Source organism: Phasianus colchicus, chromosome 4 (assembly GCF_987193195.1).
Source record: "Phasianus colchicus chromosome 4, bPhaCol1.hap1.1, whole genome shotgun sequence".
NCBI classification, from domain to species: domain Eukaryota; kingdom Metazoa; phylum Chordata; class Aves; order Galliformes; family Phasianidae; genus Phasianus; species Phasianus colchicus.
Genome location: NC_143439.1, coordinates 41,703,989 through 41,727,785, shown reverse-complemented (window position 1 = coordinate 41,727,785; position 23,797 = coordinate 41,703,989). Strand labels below are relative to the sequence as shown.

The following is a 23,797-nucleotide window of genomic DNA, read 5'->3' as shown; positions in this document are numbered from 1 at the left end:
AGATCATCTTTGTCAAGAGATGGCAACAAATCTTTTTGGAGCAAGTTATATTTAATCAGCATTTATTTTTTTGGAGAATCACAGGTTGTTGTCTTCCCCCCTACCTTCTCTCTCTGAAGTGAAATTAAGTTTGTTACAAAACTCACTGAACTTTCTGTATTAGCTTAGCCTGGTATTGGCAGGGCAACCTGAGCCAGGATAAGACTGAGCTGGTCTTCTCCTCGAGTGAAGGCAATGGAGGGACTGCAGAGCACAGAGTCTGTGCTAGGAGGCTGCGCTGCACTTCACCATGCTCCTTCAGGAGCAAAATCTAAACGAAGATGGAGAGGAGCAGAAAGACTTGTTTCCAGGAGGACACTATAGAGGGGCTGTAGGATTTGCTAGATGTTTCTTTTTTAAACCTGCAAAATCTGAAAAGCAAATTAATAGGCTTTTTGAGTCATTCCGTAAAACCTGTAGCAAGCTGTGATATTTTATTCACAAGCTAAACTTCTGTGTTCATTGTTTGGGCTACTTTTCCCTCACAGAGAGGAGAAAGCTACAGCCTAGTAAGGATTAATGCCAAGGTTGGATTCCTTTCCTTTCCAGCAGTTCAGTGGAAAATGCTTGAACAGCTTCAATCTCAAAAGATTTAAATGGGCCATAAGTGCTACAGCCATTTCATGGTGGGCAGCTCTGTGGGACAGTGCTCTGGGTAAAGAAAAGTCAGCTGAGTGGGTTGCCACTGTTTTGTGCTATTTTAGCTTATATCACCTCTGTAATATTTGGGCTACTTTATCAGATCCACATTTTGAGTTTCATGTATCATAAACCATCTTGCTTAAATTCTACAATGATAAAGATCTTGTTAGAATAAGAAACAACAATACACAGTGCTGAGTCCCAGTGAAGGATCTCCTTATGTTTTCTGGGGATACAGAAACAGGGACAGGAACTGACTCCCATTGCTTATGTCCTCTTTTTCTCTATACCTCCTGCACTTTCCAGGAATCAGGCTTATCTGAGTGTCACCAAAGCTTTCTGGTTTAGAGCTCTTACAACCAACAAGATTCCTTTTGATGTTTCTTCCCCTTTTCCATTTTTAAGTTCACTGTCTGACATAAGAAACCTCACGTGTTTCAGCAAGGCTTTGTGCAGTGGTTTTTGGGCTAGTACTGACAGCAAGCCTGCAGTCTTCAAACCTCCCAAGGGTCCTGGCTGTTCTTTCACAGGGAATCTGCTCACACTCTGAAATAGGACTGCCAATTTTTTGGAAATGAAACTATTTTCAAGGAAAGGAAAAAAAAAATTGTTTGACTGAAGAGACTAAATTACATCATCCGTTCTCAGGACAAATTTCTCGTCTAGATCAATGTGCCAAATAACAGCTGAGCATGGATGGAGCATATAGGCAGTAGGGTAGGGTCCTGAACCAGCCAAATGAACGTTTTTCAACCTCCAACTCCCCTCAACATGCATAGCCCAGATGTGCTGCAGTGACAAGGTCACAGAAATCTGAGATGAAATAAGATAGGTCCTACACATTTATATAAGTAAAATTCAACTTTATTTAAAATAAAAATAAAAATAAAAGAACAAGGGTTGGAGAACAGTCAAAACCCTCTGGGAACTTGAAAGTTAAAGGGTACTTTACCCTGATACTCACTCTTTTCTGAGTTCCCTTTGTGTCCTACCAGGGATAGAAGGGAGAACAGATTCCTGTTCAGTTTAATGAGAACACACAGCTCAGAGCTACTGCTTTCCAGGTAAGGTTCTGTCAAAGCCTGTCTGTGGCAGAGAATGAAATGACTGATCATTGGTTTGCACAACATCAGGACTATGAAGCAGGGTGGTCAAAGCATGGTCACACAGAGTGGTCTGTTGCCTCTCTTGTAAAAATAAAATAAAATAAAATAGTTAAGGCATAGAGAAACTGGGGATTGGAATGCCTTGAAGCCTTACATCTACATCATTCCGCTTCCAGCTTCAACCACTCCTCCAAGGAGCTGAGTAGGAAGATAAAACAGCTGGAACCACAGTTTCAGTGGTATTCCTGAAGGTGATTAAGCTCTCATTTGCAGTATTTTTAAAAGTGCTTCACTATATCTTGTGATAATTTCAAAAATGTCGCCATGGTGTCCATTATAGATGCGGGAAAGCATCTTTTTTTCCTGAAAACGTAGCTGAGCCTTAAATCAGCCCAACCATCTCATATTTATATTTTGGGGAAAAATACATAAGAAAATACTGTCTTGGCATCACTCTCTTCTGCTAAGAAATGGCACCAGAAAGGCCCCAAAGCCACTCTTGTGCAGGGAAAATGCTGCCATACTGATTTGAGACAGCTTGTAGGGAAACAAGTCTTAGAGAGAAGTCTTCAAATTACTCTGAGTCTAGTGTTAATAAAAACAAAAAGTAGCCTTGGGTATTTCTGGAAAAAAAAAAATAAAAAAAGGAAATATAATTATTGAGAAGGTGGGAGATGGGAGAGATGAGGGCTATGAAATGCATTTATTTCAATCTTGTAAAGTACCATAGCACATCAAAACACTTCATTGAAAATCAGGAGAGGATTTTGACACAAATGTGTCTTCTGAATCATCTAGATGCACGTCTCCCTGCTGACATTATGCAGAGGTGAACTTTGGGAAGTGCTAGCCTCATCAAAATGAAAAACAGATCACTTCTTTCCAGCTCCAGACAAGCTAAGCTCCGAAGGAAAATATGTGGTTAGGTGCAGGAAAATGAACTTGGGTGAGCCTATAGACAGATCTGCAGAGATCGGCTATTGATTTTTTTTTTTCCTGAGATTGTGTAGCTCTACAAGGAAAATGTGATTTTGTGTTACTGAAAAGTAATGAGTTTCTTCATATTTCACACATGCCCTAGCTTTACCGCTACTACTGCTAAAATAACTAGAATGCTCATAACTGAGAATTTAAATGGAACACGAGGTGCTGCAGTCAGTCAGCAAACAGCTTTTCTTGCATGCAGCGCATAGGATGCATCTAGAATAGAGGCAGAATCTCTCCTCTAACCTTGCTTGGGGCTACAGAGACCCAGTAAAGCTGAGTTATTCCAAACAGAGAAATAGTGTGTCTCCTGGTGGTGTCTGGAAAAACTTTCAGCTCCTTATTTTTCTTCCCTAGTTTTCCAAATGTGTATCTTCTGCAGAGTTTCTGCCAAACACGACCTATAACCAGACTGATCAAAACGCCATTGATTGCTGAGTCCTGCAGAGAGGAGTGTGCCAGTGGCGTTCAACAAGGTGAGGGAGGGGGCCAAGGAGATGAAAATCAAATCATCAGGAGCTTCAACACTATCGAGAGCTACTCTGGCCTCAGGGGACTGCTACCTAGATGAAAGGTACCAAATCTTAACCTTTCTGTATTATGCTGTGATGTTGCAAGGTTTGTGTCTGCATCTGCAACACCACCTTATTTTTGTGCGTGTGTGTGTGTGTCTGTGGAAGCATTATAATAGAAAGAGAAAAAAGAGGAAATACAGGATTATCTTCTGAGCTCAGTCCTCAGATCAACAAAAGGAATAAATCTGAGAATGATTCAAGTAGATTGTCAGTCTGCAAAATAACCTAGTTTGCCGTAGCAGTCCCTGAATACTTGATTTTGTGGGTTTTGAATCAAATTTGTGCTCCCATGTGGCTCAAATAAAGGTTTTTAAGATTCTCTTTTCTCCCACATTCAGATCCAGAGCAGGCCCATGAGTATGCGATGCTTAGATGAACAGACAGCCCCCTAATTCTTGACCCTAATTTTGAAATTTAGAAAACTTCAGGCTCTTTGACCAGACCTGCAGAAAATCCATGTTAGTTGTTGGTACCAAAGAACATCTGTTTCTCCAAATCTGCAGCTAGGAGCAGAGCACCAGTGCCCTGCCTCTGTTGTAACTTGTGGGAAAGAAGAAAAACATTTCTATGTTGACATCAGTGCAGCAAGGAGTGGGCCCAGCTTTATTCACACCCACACAATATGTTTAATTAGAAGCTATTTTCCTCTAGGAGCAGACACTTGAATTTTTCGAGATGTTGCTTCAAGAGGGAAGCACCGAGGGGTGGGGGTGTTGCAGATAGGAGGAGGCAAATAACTGTTGGAGGAGAAATTAGAGCCTCAGATCAGGGCAATTTTGTAATGATCCATAATCAAAGGCTGTTTGAACATTCTTCAGATCTTTTTCAGAAGCATTTTCCATCACTTTCAAGATAGATTTGTCATTACCAGGCTAAATCTGTTTTCTCACCAGAGGTAACAGGGGCCTGAATTTCTCTTTGCAACCTGCATGATGGGGAGCAGCCATCTTGTGCTGAAACGTGCCTTATTCTAGATTGCTTTTTAGCCTGCTATGAACCTTTTCCATCATGTGCCTTCAACCTGTTCCTGGGGAATGGGTGTAGTTATTAGTGTTATAAAGAGTAGGTTTGTGCTCAACTTAATTAGCAGAGCCTGTGACTGTAGCCTGCTTACAGCTCAGCCATTGGGATTTATGAAGGAGGCATTAACTGTTTGCCTTGTGTGTACAGTTGCATGAAATTACTACAGATCATAGCCCATACGTGACAGCTTAATGGCAGCGGTAACCATGGTTAAAGTCAGGGACTTCGTGAGAGCTATCCTAATTCATACCCTAATAACACAGTGGAGGTCTCTGTGTCTAAGTGTTGTCATGGCATGTGCGAAGGCAAGAAACCTGGCATTCCAGAGTGACTGTCCTGGCTCCTGGGGCACACACAGGATGAGGAGTGCAAGCAATGGTCCCCGTTAAAGATGTGAAGAGGGACTTGCTGAGAGTTAATAACACTTGTAAGCCTCATTATTAGCTCTTTGAAGCACATAAACACAGTCACACATGTGTGAGCACCTTGCTAAGAAAAGCCAGACCCGCAGCTGTTTCCAATGGCTAGTGGTCACGGTGGTGGGAGAAGCTGGCTTCCTGGCAGGCAGAATTTGCCTCATGGCAGCAGTGGAGATCTCAGTAGTAATGAAGAGGCAGCTGGACAGTGGCTCCCCAAAGCATTCAAGTGCCCACTGCCTTGCTGATGCTGAGAGCAGCTCTTCCTCCTGCTTCTTAACCCATCCTGATTACTCAATAGCAGAATAAAATCAAGTAAAGCTGTCACTGCCGGCAGTGAAGATTAAGATATGCTGTGCTACTCATGGTTATTTTCCTTTCAATTTGGAGATTAACACAGTGCCTAGGCTCAGCAATGTGATGCCTGAAGTGCAGCCCCTTCTCCCTGTGCCTGACTGTTGGCCGAGCAGGTGGGATGAGGAAGGGCTGCAGAACAGGGGTGGCACAGAGATTTACCATGTGAGCAGCTGTCTTGGGGGACAGGATTTCCAAGTGAGCTGCTGCAGGCCATCTGTGGGCCATTGTCAAGTGGAAAATTACAGCAGGATGCTGTGGGGTAGAGGCTGTGTGCTGCTGGTTTAGCCCCCTTGTACCTTTGCATGGGAAACTATTCCATGAGATGCAGTGGGGTCCCAGAGCTGCCTGTTGGGGAGACGTGGAGAGCATGGAAACCACACCTCACAGCTGCTGTTAAGTCCCGCAGATATGTTTCACTTTAAAAGAAGCCAGAGCAACAAATTTTGGTTTGCTTTAACAACCACAACTGAAACATTTTATTTCTGTCAGCCTTAATATGTTGAAAAAATGCAGATTTTTGTGTTAGAAATTGTATGTTGCAGTCATTTTAGTAAAGCATACTGCTATTTTTTAATTATTTTTTAAAGAATTCAGATTTTTGCTCAGATGTGATGATAAGCATGGATGATTACTTCAAGATATGGAAAAATAGCAATTTGCAGAATGTAGCATCAGGGGCAAGTTACAGATGCGTTTGTCGTTTTGGATTTGTGGTGGTTTTTTTTTTTTTCTTTTTTTTTCTGTCATTTTTTGTTTTATTTTGTTTTTTTAGGGAATGCTGTTTTACTATCATAGATACAGCACTCTTATAGTGTACTCCTTTTCCTAGTACCTCTAAAGCTAACCTGTCCAACACAAAAAATACATATATATCTTAATCTTTTCTAATTTTAACTGAACCCTTACTTGCTGTATCTGAACATACTAAAAAGCACGATATCTGAGGTAGTTTGTTACTATCAGCAGAGGGAAGCCTGAGTAATGCACATAATGTTTTTAAATATTCAAACAAATAAATGTCAATCCGTGGGATACATACTAAGTGCATTAATTAGCTAGAGACTTATCCAGTTCCTCACAAACAACAGGAATTCTGTAGTCTGGAGAATGTGCACTTATCTCGTAAGGCAAGTTACTATGTTTTACACTGACCAACTCCCTTCCCTTTAAGAGAATATTTATTACTATCTTCTGGCTGAAAACAGTGATGAGGAAACAAGCTAGTGCTGCATTTCTGGTCTGCTTGAGTTTTTTATCCTTGCCTGGCTGGGATCTATTCTCTCCTTGATTAGTTGTTAGACTTTATTTTTCTGTGATGTTTTTGTCTAACTGCTACTTGAGAGGGTACTGTGAGTCCATTGCAGGATTTCTGTTGCAAGAGGAAACTGAGCGTGATTATAGCCCTAGTACACCATCACATGATATGAAGGTTTTGTAATCAGGAGCCTATTTATTTATGACAGATTTTTCAAGATCCAGTTAAAAATGTCCAGATTTCAAAGAAGCTTAAAAGGCAGAGTTAAGGCAGTCTGCCAGAATTATACTTTGGACAGTATTAATTTCATAGTGATATATTTTGGCTTCTGCCTATAGAAAATGACTGAAGCATCAGAGAGCTTGGACAAGTCCAAGACTGCATTCTCAAGAGGGACACGTGTCCACTTCCAAGACCCCACAGCCAAGACCAACAGGGCCTCTTTATTTTGGGGAACCATGTAATAAAGGCTGGAGTAGCTCATGTGCTGCAGGGGTGAGTTATGTGTTCCCATTGTGGCAGCCTGTGATTAGGAGGAGCCAGGTTTCCTCCTCACACAACTGAGAGCAGAAAAGCCCTGCTCCTCACGCAGCGATCAGGTTACTGGCTGTGGAGCACAGTCGTGACTCAGTAACCACTCCTGCTGATGCTGCAGTCCCAGCAGTAACCCAAAATGAAACCCCAGCCAGAAATCAATGCATGAATCAATGTAGTTAATTTTCTTCTACTCTTTTTCTTCTTATTATTATTATTATGCAATGAAAACATATAATTGGGTGCCAGGGCCAGCTGTTTGAATCAAGGGCTATACTTTCTTCCTCTTGATAAAGATAACAGTGACTCCTTCTATTTTAAAATAGTTACTGAGCAGCTTACTGAGAAGACCTGAATACTTGATGCGATAATAGAGTATTTATTCTACTGGAAAACTTACCGTTCCTATGACCTGGAAGCATAGCATTAAAAATCACTAAACCAGCTCTGTTTACTCAACGCTGTGTCAAGTCTTCCTCTCTCTGGCTGATGACCAAATTCACTCAGAGGAGATAAGGGGTCTGTCTGGGGAGCCTTCTCCGAGGAGCACAGCTCTATGGGCATCTCTGCTACACAGAAAAAATGATGTTCTCTAAAGATATTATAATCAATAAGAATTTTCTAATTTCAGAGGAATAAGCTTGACTTTGTTTCTTATACTTACCACAAAAACCTTGATTTAAGTTTTTACTGAGAGTCTGGGCAAGGGATAAGGTCCTGAATACTTCTAAACTGACTCAGTGTTCAGTTAAGGCCAACCTGTCAGTTGGATAGGTCGTTATCAACTGAATCTTGGACAGATTTATGATCTTGGCTACTCCAATGCTCCGAGAACTGGAAAACGTAGAACTTGAAGAATTTATTGTAAAAGATGGCCTGCTGAGCTACTGAACTTTAAGGAAGATGGTAATGAGGTAAAGGATCCTTTATCATCTTCTTCCTCAGAGAGTTATGAAGGGGGGTATAAAGCAGAAGACAAAGTTGCAAGTAGGAGTTTAAAATTAGGGATGAAAATGCAGTTATCCACAAACAGATTATAAAATACTGAGATGATAACAGAAGTGTAGGTTGGACAAATACTTGAATTTTAAAAAAGTAAACAAAAAGCCTTTTTAGGCTGATGAGTGTGCTTCAAAGTAAATGTTCATTAAAAAAAAAAAGTTCTGGAAAGAACAAGGTTGGAGTATGAAAGGAGGATTGCAATAAAGTTCAAAGAAAAGGGCCGTTTAGGCGGCATTTATGTTTGTATATCAAATGAGGTATAGAAGATTCATGAAGAAACAAACAAGCAAAACAAACAAACAAAAAAAAAACCCACTCAAATTTAATAAACCCCACCAAATCACGTAGACTTAGTACTTTGAAATTTAGAGCACTTTTAGAGAACAGGCTTTAACAGTTTGCCAAATTCAGACTGCCGTAGCTGTTCATCAAGAACAGTGCTTGGCTCACAGCTCTGCCACACGTGGATGTGAAGTTGCTAGCTGTCTTTTAGGAACAGCGTTTGGGAGAAATGAATACCTCTATTATCACAGCACGGGTCGGTAAGTCTATAGTCAAAGTCTAAGTGAAAAAATGTTTTAGTTGCATTTCCTCTTTCTGCTCCATTCTTAGCAGAAGATGTATCCATAAGCAGTGGTTTAGCAGCTAGTGAATAGAGATCAATGATTACAGGCAATGAGTTTATATATTTTTAGAATTGTAAGCTGGAGAATGGAAATATAAACTAAATCTGGATAAATTTTTAAAAATATATTGTAGAATGTTTAATTGTTTTGAAGTATGAATTTTATCTGTTACCAGTTGTTTAAACTGAATATGTTTAAGGAGGCAGAAGTAGAGACTGGAACAGGAGAGGAATAGATTAAAGAATATTCAGATGAGATGGATGTACTGCAGTCAGCAGGGCCTGATGGAGTTCACCCCAAAGTACTTAAGGCGCTGTCTGAAGCAATCTCTGAGCCATTAGTGATTATCTTTAAGAAGTCATGTAGGAGAGAGGAGGTCCCTGAAGACAAGAGAAGGGCAAATACAGTGTATTAAGTTTTAAAGAGGGGAGAAGGAGGACCCAGGGAATTACAGGCCTGTCAGTCTAACTTACGTCCTTAAAGGATTCAGGAAGAAATCATTGAATAATCAATTCATAAGTAGCCAGCTGATATAGTGATGGGAGAAAAAAAAAAAAGAAAAACAAAGAAAGAAAACATAGGCTTGTCAAGAACGATTGATGTCAAATCAATCTCTTTTCCTTCTTTGTCACAGTAGCTTGTCTAGTGAATAAAGAGGAAGCAGCAAATGCAACGGTGCTTGATTTTAGTAACACTTTATGACATATATGACAGGCTAAGGAGTATGGTATAGATATAATTACAATAGGGTAGGTGCATAGCCAGTTGAAAAATAGCTCTGTAGCAACAGCTAGTGCTGGATCACTGTCAGGAAAGATATTTCAAGTATGTAATTCAGCAGCTTGTCTTATACTCCATTTTATTATATATATATATATTTTTTTTAAAGCTGAAGAACAAGCAAACAAGTCCACAATTATGAGGTGCTACGAGACTAAGGAGGCCACAATCTGAATATGAAATTATCCTTACAACTCAGGGAAATGATTCCTGAATATTTAAAAGAAATTTCAGGAACAGTATAAAATGCTGTGCCCAGGAAGGTGAGAAGCAGAGACAGTATGTGATGGTGGGGAAATAAGTGGGCAGCAGCATGTCTGTAAAAAACTTGATGATTGCAGGGGACCATGAATTAAATGTCCTAGGTTATACGAAGAGGACTGCTGTTCTTGAGAAACAATTATTTTCCTGTCTTTGCTTCACTTGTGGTACTGCATCCAGCTGTTGGTGTCACGTTTTGCTGCAGATGAAGAGGAAACAGAAAATACAAGAAAAGCAGTCAGAGCACAGAGTACTGGGAAGCATGAACCATGAGGAGATGCTGAATTGTGAACTGGGTTTGTTTATTTCAAGGAGAAGGCTGAAAGAGAAACTTAACAGCAGACTTCCAGTGTATATCTGTAAGTGCATATATATATATATATACGTGTGTGTATATGTATATACATATATATATAAAATGAAAATAAGTGATGGCTATAAACAAGGCAGTGGCACATCGTTCTCTTTGATCTCAGAGAGGATAACAAGCAGAAATCGTCTTATTTTTGTACTTAATGTCAGAGTGAGAAGAGTTGGCACAGTCTTGCAAAGATGCTTCTCACTAGTTGTTTTTTTTTCTCTTTCAGAAAAGTCAGACAGTGCCTGTTGGGAGGCCCTGGCTCTGCTTCAGAGCAGGGAGCTCATTCCATGGGGTTTTGTACAACCTCACATTTCTGCTCAGGAAAAAATGCAAAAATGTTCTTATCTCTAGAGTTTCCATTTTAACACTGCTTTGACTATATGCCAGAAATTGTTTGATTTGATATTCTTACATTGCTCACCACAAAAATGTCAACATTTATTCTCTGTTACCATCCTCTGCACTGAAGATACTGCAGTATATTAGTTCATAATAAGCCAACTGGTCCATTACTCGTACTCTGTGAACATCAGTTGCCGCCTGCTTTAGGCTTTCCTTCATTATCCATGGCAGCATCACTCCAAACCTTATATCAGGAAAGACAAAAGCCAAAATACGGTTATGTAAATATTAAAAGAGAACTTTGTGAAAAGGGATTATCCAAGAATTTGCCCATGGAGAAAGAAGCAGAGCAGATCCTGGCATTAAAACCATCTTAATGCAAATGTCCAGCAGAGCGCAAACAGTCTCAGCACTCCATTAATCAGATTCTGATACAGGTGAAGACCCAGGGCTTTTTCTTGTGTTGATGCCAACAGTTTCAGTAGCCAGCTCCTGGCTGACCCCAGGACAAGCAAGAGATGAGACTGATGTGTCTGTGGGACCAAAATTACTCCAGGGGAGCATGGGGACTGCACAGTTCAGACTGACCACATGGGTCATTGGTGATGATCACTACCTTGGTGACTTTCCTCGTGCCCCCTATTGCAACTCAGTCAAGTCCTTTCTTGAAGTGATGTATAGGCTACACCACTGCCATGAGAAGTCACTGATTATAGGGTACATTAGCACTAATACCATGGTTAACACTGGATGGTTTGTTAGAGCAGCAAACACCCTCCGCTTTGCTTTCAGCTATTAATTAACCAACCAGTCATTAACTGCTGCTAACAATTGATTTGCAGGGAATTATCACTTAAATAGCAGGAGGTATTTAAGAGGAAAATAAATTAAAACAAAGAACTGCTGGATTCTTGGGCATAGAAAGGACTCCTTGTAATATAGAGAATGGCTGCTACAGCCCTATAATTACAGAGTGATAAACAGTCATTGGGAAGTGCGTTCCTTCCCAGAGACAATGACATTATGTCTCCTGGAAAGAAACCCCTTTGTCTGCACTAATTGAATGATCTGAAATGAATGATGTTATCAGAAGCCTAACCCAGGCAACTAATGTTATATTTATGAGTTATCAAAAATGTTTAATTGCAGCTGCAGTTTCTCCAAGAAGTGTCATGGACACTGCAGCATCCAAAAGTATGATTGAGGGCTGGTATGGCACATTGTGTTAATTATTGCGCAGAATTACAAGTTCTTTGGTTGGTTCTGCCTCCCTCTGCACTGGCAGAACAAGTGAGATCTATTAACCCAATTGCGAGTGAACACCGCCTCCTAATGACATTTTTTCCTCTCTGTGGGCAGAGAGAGAGGGAAAGGAGAGGTTGTATAATGTTTTTCCCTGAGAAAGAGAGACACAAATCAATGTATGGTGCTTGTATCACCTGCAACCGCACTCTCAGCTCCTCCTGCTGCAACTGCCTGCACCAGTGCCACCAAGGTCAACACCTGGCTTGACTTAGAAGGAATCACTACACACTTCAGAGCATGTTTACCATTTCCAAGTTTAACCATGTTTCACTGCCCTCTCCTGGAGCCAGAGGCTGAATGCTTGTCTGGCTTTTGGGCCGTGCACTGCAGCATTAGCAAAGATTTAATGTGAAGGGAGAGGGCTGCTGTTCCTTCAAATCTGAAGTTATGGGACAGACAAAGATGAAGTGGGAATGTATTGCTGGAAAATATTTTGTGGATACATGTCAGTTTTTCCCCTCTATCTGTCTTTTTAGGAGTAAATTTTGTAAAAAGCCTGCAAAAATTTGGCCCAGGGAAAGAACAGGGCCCATAGTGGCTCTGGGGTAACTGCCTGAGAGGCTTCTGAAGTGTTCAATTGTAATCTCCATTCTTGTTTCCAAAGTTCATACATGCTGCAGGAATTTCCTGTCCTGCAATGAATGCAGACTTTCTGACTAGAATTTTAAACTCTTAAGGTTTCTCTTGTTTGTCTCCAGCTGGTTTGGTGAGCATAGATTTGTTTTGGCTGTGTGATGGGCATCTTGGAAAGGAATGTCCACAGTGGCCTCTGGCCTTTGACAGCTCCTCTGCCTTTTCCTTATACATATAAGAATATGAAACTTTTTGATTATCCATAAAATAAATAGCTACTTATAAAAGGCTGTAGAAAACAACAGAAATTGAGCAGAACTAGGGGTCTGGGATATTTTGTGTTTCTGTACCCTACTGATCTTGCACAGCTGGATCTCAGTGTATTTCAGTACCAGGAGGTGGCAGTGGTAAGCGGTAGTAGACTGGAACAGAAAACTAGTTGATAAAACCTCTGTTGATGCAAAGTATGACTACAGCTGTGTGAACCTTTGCAAAGATCTATGTGCATCCCTTTCGGTTTTACTTAGCAGCCTGCAGAGATTGAGAGATGGTCCCTTTCCAGCTAAATCCTCAGTTTTGTCACAAAAAGGCAGTGCAGGAGTTTTATAGGTTATATGGTATGGAAAGATGAGCTGCTGCTAGCAAGGAGAGCATTGTGTATTTGAGAACATCATCAAGCTCTTATCGGGTCAGGTAACAGTACTTAATCCTCCCAAAACACACTTGAGAATGTTTTGGCACTCCTGGGAGAGGCAGAATTAAGAAGCAACAGCACATTTTTTTAGACTAAGGGTTCTTTTTTGATTGTTGAAATCAATAAATGACCCAAGCACCTTCATTTCCTCACAAGATGGCACTGCTTGGTGTCTGTGTCCAAGAGAGTCCTGGGGCAAGATAGTTGCTCAGCCTGTTAGCCACCAGAAAAGGGAATTACTGTTACAGTGTTTATTAGACTCTATTGTGTGGATGTTGATACCCTGCAAGACATCAGAAGTTGTCCAGTTGAAGAACTGCAAACTTATTTTTCAGCAATCATGCATGCAAGCAAGGGAATGATCCAAAGTGGAGAATAACAGAAAGGATTGAACAAACAGATGTTGGCGTACCTTGGTTTGGGTTCTGATGCACACCATTACAGTGACACTGCCTGTCATGGGGCAAAGAAAGTTATTGAAAGGTCTAGAATCACTGTTGTGTGCATGTTCCTCCCTTGAAGCTATGAGGAAGACCAGTGGCAGCCCATCTCTACTGAGGACAGGGTTTTCCTCCGTCTCCAAGAGCAAAGAGGCAGCATTTCATTGAAAATGTGAAAGGTGCTTGCCATAACTCTTGCTTAAAGAATTTTTGAGATACTAGGAATATGTTGTTCAAACCTTCCCTCTGTCTAAGAAGACTTAAAACTATGTTTTTGGTCTCCTAAGAGAGTTTCCAAGCCATAAGAGTGTAAACAAGAGATGTCTTCCTCAAAGCTCACTCCAAAGCTCACTCCAGTGCTTCCTAATTTCATTTCCTAAGACCAATGGGGCATTAACATGAGGTACCAAAAAAAGGTAGCTGTGCACATACTCAGATGTGAATCTTTCCAATAGAAAAACTGCTTCCAGTGGTTGGCTTGTCTTGGGCAGACTGAACTTGGGCACTCAAGCTCAGCCGCGCATGAAGCTTACTCTGATATGCCTGAGGAGGAAGATCTAGCAGGAAAACTAAATCAATTGTGGGATTTTGGAGGGTACAATGTTTTTAGGCAGTTGATGTGGTAAATTTTGATTGGCTGTACCAATTTCTTCTCATTATGCAGGCTACATGTAATGGTGGTGCAAACTGCCCCAGGCCTGGGAATAAGCTGGTTCTTGCTTTTCCTATTTTAGCTCTGTGTGAGAGTATAAAGGAACCAATACAGCTAATAAAACAGTGATTGATTTAGTCTGTCTAGTGATGGTTGTCTCTGATTTTATCACCAGCTTTTCTCAAAGCAGTTACCATAGTAATGAAAAATATCTGCAAGGTCGTGGAGATTTTTAGGGACAACAAATGTACAGTATGGTGTCCAAGAAAAAGTGATTAAATGGAAGCCAGCTAAGTGTTTAACTTAAAGGAGAATGTTTTGCCGAAACATTCAGCACAATTCAGTTTTTATGCAGTCAGAATTGACCTACCATTTATTTAATGTCATCTTTTTTCTGGCATTTAATCAATATTAATTGATCTTTATTGTTCTTAATTCAACTTAATGAAGTGTTTTAAACAGCCATTTAGCTGATGAAGGAGATAGAACAATTACTTTATTGTTTTTCTGCGTTGTTATCTAATTAATGTATTTTTTTAGTTCAGTTTTACTTTGGAATTACAAATTCAAGTATCTTAATATTCAGAGAAAATAGGAAACCAGGAAAGCTGCTAAAATATATGCCAGAGTAGCAGAGGAGCAATGTTTGAAGTAAGCTTATTTTACGTTCCTTTCTGTCAGATGAGGAGTTTTTGGTGGATATTGCAGAATTTAGGTCAAGCTACAGTAGACAAAGACTTTGAATAGAGTTCACAGCAGTTTGAAGACCCCTGTTATTTTGCAGGCTCCAGATTCCTGAGTGAGCTTTATGTGAGATTCTGTAAAGTCAAGGAAAACCCAGGGACCTGCCCGTGATATAAATTATCTCCTTTCTTTCTTTGTTTTTAAAACACAAAAAGCATTTGTTCACCCTTTCCTTAAATACCTGTTTAAAAACCCAAATGAATGTTTCAAGGGTCTGGTGAGCACAGGAAGGGGCTGTGGGGAGGGCTGTTAGCAGTTCTGAAGATGCCTGAGAAGACTTTCCTTGCTCAGAGCTATGTGAAATATTTGAGCAGAGGAGAGAGGAGAAGGCTGACATTTGGATTAAGAGTTGTTGAGCACTAAGTGTTTTTGAGACTGAAGATCTGGCAGCAAATAAGGTGAACTGAAGTGTAGCTTATCTGTTTGGCTGAGTTTCCAGGGTTCACAGGTCACTCTTCCAGGAAGCAGACTGATTGCTGAGGGAGGAGTGGGGCTGGAAAAATATTTTCTTACCAAGGATGCTTTCACAGGTGCTCTTCCCTTTTTGTTGATTATTCCCAAACTTTTTTTTTCCTCCAACTGTGTAAGGCTCACCTACGTCTGGCTGCCAATGCTTGCTCCCGAAAGGTGAGGTTTTGATGAAATGTCAGGGCAGGACACTTCACTTTAGCCTTGAGTTTGGTCTTTAGCCGTCTGGGATCATCCAGCACCTCTAACTAGAGATTGATTGTTTTTTTCAAGCCATCTCACAGTGTTCAATTACAATGCAATGATGTTCAACTTCTGTATGCAGAAAATCTCACTCTTGGGAGTGATCATTTATGTTCCAGGCTCCTGTCCACAGGGGCTGAGCAGCTTCACCATGTGAGCAATCCTACCACACCAGCTCAGTTTGACATCTCAGCTGTAGCTTGTATGGTTCAAGCAGCAGTGAATGAATGAGGGGAGCACTCCCACATGCCTTGTTCTCCATCCAAGGCTGCTTGCATGTAGAGATCCCTTGACAAGTTAACACTCGTTGTTGAGTACATAGAAGTGAGGGGGACCTTTTAAATACCACGTTCACATCTTTGTGCACAGATTCTTTTCCCAAGATAAAGATCTTTTGACGTTGAATGCAGGAAGCTTCTCTCATCACCTAATGAGCAAGCATGAAATACACATGAATATGAATGTGCCTTGGGAATTATCAAAATATTTAAAAAATAATAATAATAAAGCATGTGATGTGAAACTGATTCAACAAGTGCCCAGCTACCTGCCCAGGAGCTTGCCTAAAAAAACCTCACAATCCTGTGAGCAAGCAGTCTGGGGTTTCTGTAGGTTCACATTAAAGCTTGCAAAGCATTGTTTTAAAGTGTTGCTGACTCTTCCTTCTGTTCATCACAGATCTCATTAGGAAGTGAAGGAGAGGAAACTGGGCAACCGTACTGCTCAGCCACGAAGCAATGCACAATGAGGATAATGAAGCCAGCAGCTGCAGGACAATGGGAGCAGGCTGGGGCTATTTTTGTTAGATGTGAACAATCAATTGAACATGTGAGACCTTATTGTGCTCCCTCCCCACCTTCTCCCCCTTTCTCAAATGCTGGAAATTTTCCCAAAGAGAAACAGCTTTCCTTTTCTCTTTGTAAAGCTGATTATCATCATAATTTTCTCTTTCATCTCCAAGCAGGTTTCTTTTGGAAGTCTTTGGCAGTTTCCTCTGAGCACAGTTGTTTGACTGTGTGGGAGTGATGGGTGGCTGCATCACACCGGGCACCAGGAGGCCTTGGGCAGCATTCACAGCATTTAGAGGGGTGTGAGGGACCCCTGACCTCTCCATGGCTGGGTGCAGAGGATGGAAACATTGTCACAGAATTATCCTCACAGCAAAAATGTGAGTTTGGACAGGGCACAAGTCTCAGATGGAAAATAAACAAGGGTTTGCATCTGAGATGCATTCAGAAAAAATATAAAACTGAGGTGGTACTCATCACTGCAAGTCTGAATTACCTCTGTCTTCATGACTTCCCTGTCAGAGCAGCTGTTTTCAATGTATAGCTACATTAGCTCCAGCTTACAAATGGGAGCAAATGCAAGGTCATAGACCTGAGATTCATGATGTTAAGTGAGAAGGAAAGTAAAAGCATAATTTGGTCTCTCTCTAAACAGGAATACGTTCTTCCTTAATGCTAGGATATAAATGTATAACACCTCCCCAAAACAGTAATGTTCTATCTATATCTTTTCAGTGTTTTGTGTGTCAATAGCAGATATACTATCTCAGATTCTCATACTTCATAATTATGAAGGGAATATTAATTTGGAAATGAGCTTTTCTAATATCTGATATTTCATGCTTACACTGAAGCAGCACTTACAGATTTGCTATTAATATTTTTCATTTTGAGTTGTTCAGTGTGCAAATCTTTTTGCCTTTGTGAAGCAGCCTATTAGTCACACACAATCAATACTTTCTGCACTTCTCCCTATTATCTTAATGTCACTGAGATCTGGCTGGATCTTCATACAATTCTTGCTACCACTTTAATTTCATTATAATGATGTGTTTACCTTGGTAATAGTTTAATCAAAATTGGATGTGTTTATAACACTGCAGCTTAGATTAACAGCTTAGTTCTATTTTACTACAAGGAAACCATAACACTGACTGTCATTCCTAGTCAATATAGCTATAATTCTTAGAATTTAAATAGGTTTTTAAATGGCCTTGCCTGTGCTACTAAAGGTGACACGGCTGTCCTGTAATTAGTCTTCGACAGAATCCGTTTCCAATCAGTCAGTTGTTTCACTCTACTTCCAGTTGTCAAAAATTGCAGAATTTTCTTACAGGCATTTTTTTTCCACCCTTTTCCTACCTCCTTTCCTTCATCCAGACTTGGCTGAATGATAGTGATGTTGTATTATGATAGCAAATAGTGAAACATCTCATGACCAAATCCATCGCCATAACGCACATGCCTACTGCGGAGGAAATGCTGGTGGGCTGTACCTGCTGTCTCCTCTGGAGCCTCTGCCCTCGGGGTCATTGCCTTTCTCTCTACATCTCATCTCCTTTGGGTGAGTATTCTTCCAGTTTCCAAGTCTACTTCTCTGCTCCAGGATTGTCACTATCAAGTCTCCACCATTTTTTCTCAAGATCAAGCTCTATGTCACTGTGAAGATCTTTGAGGCTGAGCCCTGAAAACTCAAACTGTGGTTTTCACAGAATGCCAAAGTCAGTGCTCTGATCTCACTGGTCACATCTGAAAATCCTTAAACAGGTCTCAATTCATAGTTTAGGCAAAATTTCCGTCCCCTTTTTCGAACTGGTTGCAAGCATTGCAGCATCACTGTGGACGTAGCTCTGGTGGACAGAACAGCTAGAAAAATGAGCTTCTGGACAGACAATGCAAATCCTAGTGTTGTAGCACTGTGCTCATTCTTTGTGTGCTCTTTTATCACCTAATTAGCTCTTTCTGAAGAGAATAAAATGGGATCGAGGAATGCCTTCTAACAGCCTACATACTTCCGTAATTTGGTTTTCCAGGATTCCTAACATAAAGGATCTACGAAACCTCTTCCTGAAATAGCTGGAACTGAACTTATTTCTAGGCTTGTGCCCCTCCCTGAAAAGACTGCAGCCCTGTGAACTTGGTTCTGAATTGCCCAGTGAAATGCCTGCAGTCCTGGTTCATCGGTGCTGCAGGGTATTGGAGAGCTCTTTCATCAAGGAGAGATGACAGCTTTCTTTTCAAATCAACTCACTTAAGGAGAAAAAAAATACGAGAGGAAGGGGAAGGAAAAGATCTAATCTCACACAGTGCAAAGCTCATTTTTTGTGGTTTTGGATATGGACAATACTTTTAATCCATTTCTTAGCAAGCCTGAGTTCAACAAACACAGACTCACTCCTCACTGTCTCTAATGCATTTCCAGCCTGCTCCTGGGATGAGGAAGCAAGAAGAATCTTGTTGCTGTGAACACCCGGTGCCCGGGTCTGCAAAGGCCATCCCTTTTCCCTGGGAAGAGTCTTGACAGTGTAGAAATGGCAGGTTATTAATACTTCTGATGGCTTCAAGTGCAATATCAGATTTGCTGCCTGGCTGGGGGTTTGTCTAGACGGGCTGTTTTATTAGATAGCAGATGGCTGGGAAAGTGGTGTGCTGTGACAGAGCTTACTGACTGGAATGTGAATTCCCTGCGCCTGGATCAGAGTGGGAAGGGGCTGGGGTGGAGGAGGAGGAGAGCACAACTGCCACGTCCCCATCCAATGGAAAAAGCACGTATATTTTATGGAGGGAAATGAGCTTAACTGCACTCATCTCAGATCCTAAAGCAAGTCCAATTGATCACAGAATGAATTTCCCTGATACCTATTCTGTGCCAATACTGGGAAAGTGAATTTACCATCTTTGACTGTTTAATATTTGTGATTTTTGTCTAGATAAATGAGCAGTGGCAGAGCATATTGGCTGGGCAAAAAAAAAAAAAAAAAAAGCGTTGATCCAGATTCTGCTATCAGGTAATTGGATCCGCGCTGTTTATTCAGACCAGTGTGGGCAGAAGTTCAGGCTGCTTCTTTTGCAGAGAGGACTGAGAAAAAAGCCTTAATGGTGAGGAGTCTGGATTTCTGCTTCACTCTGGGCCAATCTCTGCACACTCAGATGAATTTATTTGCACCAGAGGCAGCAGCTCTCTCCCCTCAGCAACAGCACACGGCACAGGCTCTACAGATGGGCTGTATGTGTCAATATGGACCTAAGTGTGAAGTTTGAAATGTTCTTCCCTGACACAAAGGTCTCCTGGGGAGGAACTGGTTACTGAGTCGAAAAAACTGTAAGTTTTGTGCAGCAGAGCCTGCTCTCTGAAGAGAGGCAAAGCTTTGTTTCTGGCTTGCAGGATGGCAGAACAGCATTTCCAAGCAGAAGATAGGCCATCTGCGCTTTCAGGCGCTTCAGCTTATGTCCCCAGAGCCAGGCTGCGTGCTGGTGAAAAGAAAATAAAAAGTCCATGTCATGTTAAAACTGACAGCCTGCAGCCCAGGTGCGTGTAATGCACTAGCACACAAGCACGTTTTGGGGTTGCGATTTGAAGCTGAGTGGTGCTTCTTACTTCCAGATAGTCCTAAGGGATGTCTGTGGGGGCAGATGGGGCTGTGCTGGTGGCAGTGTGGAGGAACAAAGGCTGGGTGCATGTTTCTCAGGAGATGGCATCATTGCATGTTTCTACCATTGTGGTTCATTATGTTTTTGGGGAGAGTTTGCACCGGTTTGGCTATTTCCACCATCATTTAATCACAGCATCTGCAGAAGTAGGACTGCAAAGTCACAGCTGGTTTGGGCAGGCAAAACCTGCCAGGGGTCCTGCATCACTGTTCTGTGCTAGACCTCAGCCACCAAACCTGGTGGGATTATTCCCAAGTGAAAAATTTTCAACCAGATTTAGCAGCAGTGAACCATCCACTGTATTATCTTCACTCTGCCAACAGGTATTGACAACTTTTTTAATACAAGGGAATGCGTATCATTGACGTCAGTGGTGGTAATAATTCTTGTGATTGTTTTCCATGCAGACTAATGCCAGTGGCAAGCTGCTTGGTCAGGGGGAAAGAGATGCCAAATTTGGCAGTGATGTGCCAAGCAGAGTGTTTGCTAACACTGAGTAATGACTGCTCTGATGCTGAGGGCATGCAAGCAATGTGTTATTTCAATCTCCAAACACTTTAAGTGAGAATTTAGACCTTATGCTAATTTTTATATATTTAATTTATAAAGGTCTTTCTTTGTCTTGTCTGACATCACTTTACCAGTCTGTGTCTGTTACTCATCAACTAATTGGCTAAATGGTAACAGCCAAGCATTGCAGACACGTTAGGTCTCAAATAGTGGGAGACTTTTGGACTGGTGTGAGTTCACAGGCGAATGGATGTGCACGATGAAGGGATTTCAGGTTTATCAGTCAATAACACAGTGGCATCAGGATGTCTGGAGTTAGTACTGTTAATTTATTTAGTGCAATTCCCTAGGATGAGTAAATGCATTTTTCTGCACACAAGAAGCTAATGCTTGATGATAGCTGCACATTGCCATAGAAACCAAGCTAGGTTCAGCTGTAAGTCAAAGGTTAATTTGTAATTATTTTTAAAGTCATCTCACTGAAATGCATCATTTTAGACAGAACTTGTCCAAAAGCTGGCTCCTTACTAAAAAATCTATCGTTCTACACTAACTCTTCCAAAAATACATTAACATGGCTCCTGTTTGCTTGAGGCAGATTCTCCATAAGGTGTTATACAAGATAACTGTCTGGTTTTGAGTGTTTGTAGCTGTGTTTGCAAATGACAGCGTGACTGACAGCACAAGCTCCTCGTGGGATGGCTGGGGACCAGAGCACAGATGACTCATTGTGTATGATGTTGTTTCACACCAAAGTGTTTTCTCTATATACTGAACATGTGTGCGAGTCAATGGCAAAAAGTTCAAGAGCAAACACAGCTTCAGTGGAAACAAATTCACAGTGCCTGAAATCATTATACTCCATCCAAAAAGGTAATTTCATTGAGGGCAGCTGGTGAGCAAAATGCCCATTTGATCTCCTCTTTAAAGTGGGAAGTTCACAGGGATGGAGCCTATGTCTTCTTCAAATGCAACGTGAATGGAGAAGCCTGACATTTCCTTCAACAAAAGCCTTTTTGCTTCAGGAGTGGGCAGGAGTGACTTCAGGCCCCTCCTCAGAACTTCCCAATACAGCAGCAACAGCCAGTAATCAGGATATTTTTCTCTTCTACGACAGTCTTTTACCAAAGGAAAGCTTTCTCCTCACCTGTCTCCCTAGCTGCCTTTCTGACAGACTTGTTTTCATATCAGGAACCATTAATTCATTCTGTTGCCAATTAACCCTCCCCTCCAGCCCTTGCAAATCTACAAGGTGCATTAAAAGGAAGAAAGAAAGGAAAAAGGATAAAATTACAAAACTTCCTGATTTGATGCTGCTTTTAGTGTCTCCCGGGGACAACCCCAGCCTCAGGCTGGCATGGCTATGCAGAGGTGCCCACGCAGCAGGCCTGTCTCTTCCCAGCTGAAATAAAGCAGATTTGAGAGAACAGCATGTGTAGTCAGCCCCTCGGAGAGCTGGTGGTGCCCCTAGATCGTCCCTTCTCTTGGTAGGAAAAATTCTCTGCAATGTATATGAGGAGATTTCAAATCCCAAGGGATGTACAGCTAAATACATGAAGGCAATTTCAACTGTCATGTCCCCCTTACTAAGACTTCAAGAGGCCTTTGCATGTTGTCCATTAAAGCCTGTTGTAGGTGAAGGGCTGGTTCAGACAGTGCTGTGTGACAGGGAGCAGAGGGGCCAGTCTCCCAGTAGCAATCCCACAAAAGTTCTCATACTGGCAACTGGGGGTGGTGCAAGGGTACCTGGAGGACTCCTTTCATCAGAAACCCTCACACTTGCTCCTCAGGTTCTCTGGCAGATCCCTTCTGCAAAGCCTTTTTCCACATCCCAGATCTTCTCTTGCAGCCCTATTTTTTCTGGAAATGTGCAGCTAATGTAGTAAGGTATTCATACACTTACAGAGTCACCTGAGGCACAGGTGAGCTTTGTCAGCCCCGGGACTGCAGGTACAACCAGGACATGGCAAGAGGAGGCCATCTAGCTCCCTGTGCCACAGGCAGGCCACCAGGCTACAGCACTGTTCCTCTGCTCCAAACCACCCCCGGGATGCTGGAACAATGCAACCTTGAAACACAGCCATTGGGACATCCTGCAGCCCAAAGGATATCACAGCACATGGCCAAAGAGAGCCCTCAGAGACCCTCAGAGCATTTTACCTCAACCTTAAAATGAAGCACAGAATTTCTCTGTGAAGAAAGAAATGAAATAAAAGCAGAGACGGGGCTATACCTTGAAACATGGGCACCTGGGGACCGCTGCCACCTTCTGCAGCCCTGTCTGCACACTTACAGGAGGTTTATTACTGCTTTCCTGTCTTTTGAAATGTGACACTGCAAAGCTTGGGGCTGAGAAAACCACTTTGTGATTGCATTTAAACATTTTAAAAGTGCCCTGTATGCGTCCAATTTCCCACGAGGCATATGTAATGTGAGAGAGCCTTCTGAGGAGCGAGAAGCAGAGCAGTTATTTCAGCATTTTGCATGTCTTGTTCAATTTGTACTTAATGACAGGGAGAGTGCTTTTTCACTGTTTCCGTTCTTTAGACCAATTCATCTGTTCATCAGTGGACGCGGGTGTAAGTGCACAAAGGTATTTGTATGTCAGTGAGGATTTCAAAAAATGCCTGAGCTACAGTGAACCATCATATCTTGCTGTTAAATTCCATGTCCCTGATGGATTTCCCCACGCTGTTGCTAGGAGATGAAGATACTGCCTAACAAAGGATATATTGACAAAAAATTTTCCAGAACGAATCTATCTTGTTACAGTAAATACACTTTCGCATAGAAAGGTTATTGCAGGATTTGTTTCCCCAGTGGGAATGGTGGCATGGGCAAAATTGCAAAAAACAAGTTAAGGTGAAATTTTCCCATCACAAACATGGTTTTGTTTAGTTATGTTAATGTGAATGAAGACTTCCAGTGTATTTAATGCCAGAAGTGCTGTTGCCTTCCAGTGTGTTTTGTTGCTAGGCTAATATCATGAATATGCCCCACGTGTTTTTCCCTCTTCCCTTCTCTGCTACTTCTCCCTTTCAGGAAGAAATGCTCCCTATTGTGAAGGTTTCCTTTTTTTTTTTTTTTTCCCCTCAACCCTTCTGGGAAGCATGGATTCCTTTGTTTATTTTAAATCAGGGAAGAAGTGTGCATGACACTGGACAAATGAGGATTTGGCATGGAAGCAGCTGAGTGCAATGGAAAAGCAGATCAGCCTCTTGCTTTACAACTCTAGGCACCTCTACATTAAAAAAATTCATTGGAAATTTAATAAAGAGTGGAACTTGAGGAATTCTCATGGGAAGGCTGAATTTCTAGAAAGTGATGAGTTTTCTCATCTGGTGAACATGCAACAAACATCACAACAGCAAAAGCAAACTTAAATGACACAAAATAAAACTTATTCTCTTTCTTAGATAATAAGTT

The 23,797-nt window shown here is 41.5% G+C and overlaps 2 long non-coding RNA genes across 5 annotated transcripts; one reads left to right on the top strand and one right to left on the bottom strand.

The window, feature by feature from the left end:
* LOC149918215 (uncharacterized) lies at window positions 1–7,732 on the bottom strand. The gene is made up of 4 exons (XR_016466138.1): window positions 7,596–7,732; window positions 7,332–7,500; window positions 1,646–1,767; window positions 1–410 (listed from the first exon to the last, which is right to left on the bottom strand). It is a non-coding gene; the product is annotated as an uncharacterized LOC149918215 (long non-coding RNA).
* Window positions 3,137–19,168, top strand: LOC149918214 (uncharacterized). Of its 4 annotated transcripts, none has more exons than XR_016466135.1 (6): window positions 3,137–3,345; window positions 9,781–9,959; window positions 16,101–16,250; window positions 16,387–16,590; window positions 17,591–17,774; window positions 18,244–19,168. It is a non-coding gene; the product is annotated as an uncharacterized LOC149918214 (long non-coding RNA). The 4 variants fall into 4 exon arrangements; XR_016466134.1 differs by lacking the exon at window positions 3,137–3,345 and adding an exon at window positions 7,724–7,845 and having other exon boundaries at window positions 9,806–9,959; XR_016466132.1 differs by lacking the exon at window positions 3,137–3,345 and adding an exon at window positions 7,724–7,845.
* The last annotated feature ends 4,629 nt before the right edge of the window (window positions 19,169–23,797 follow it).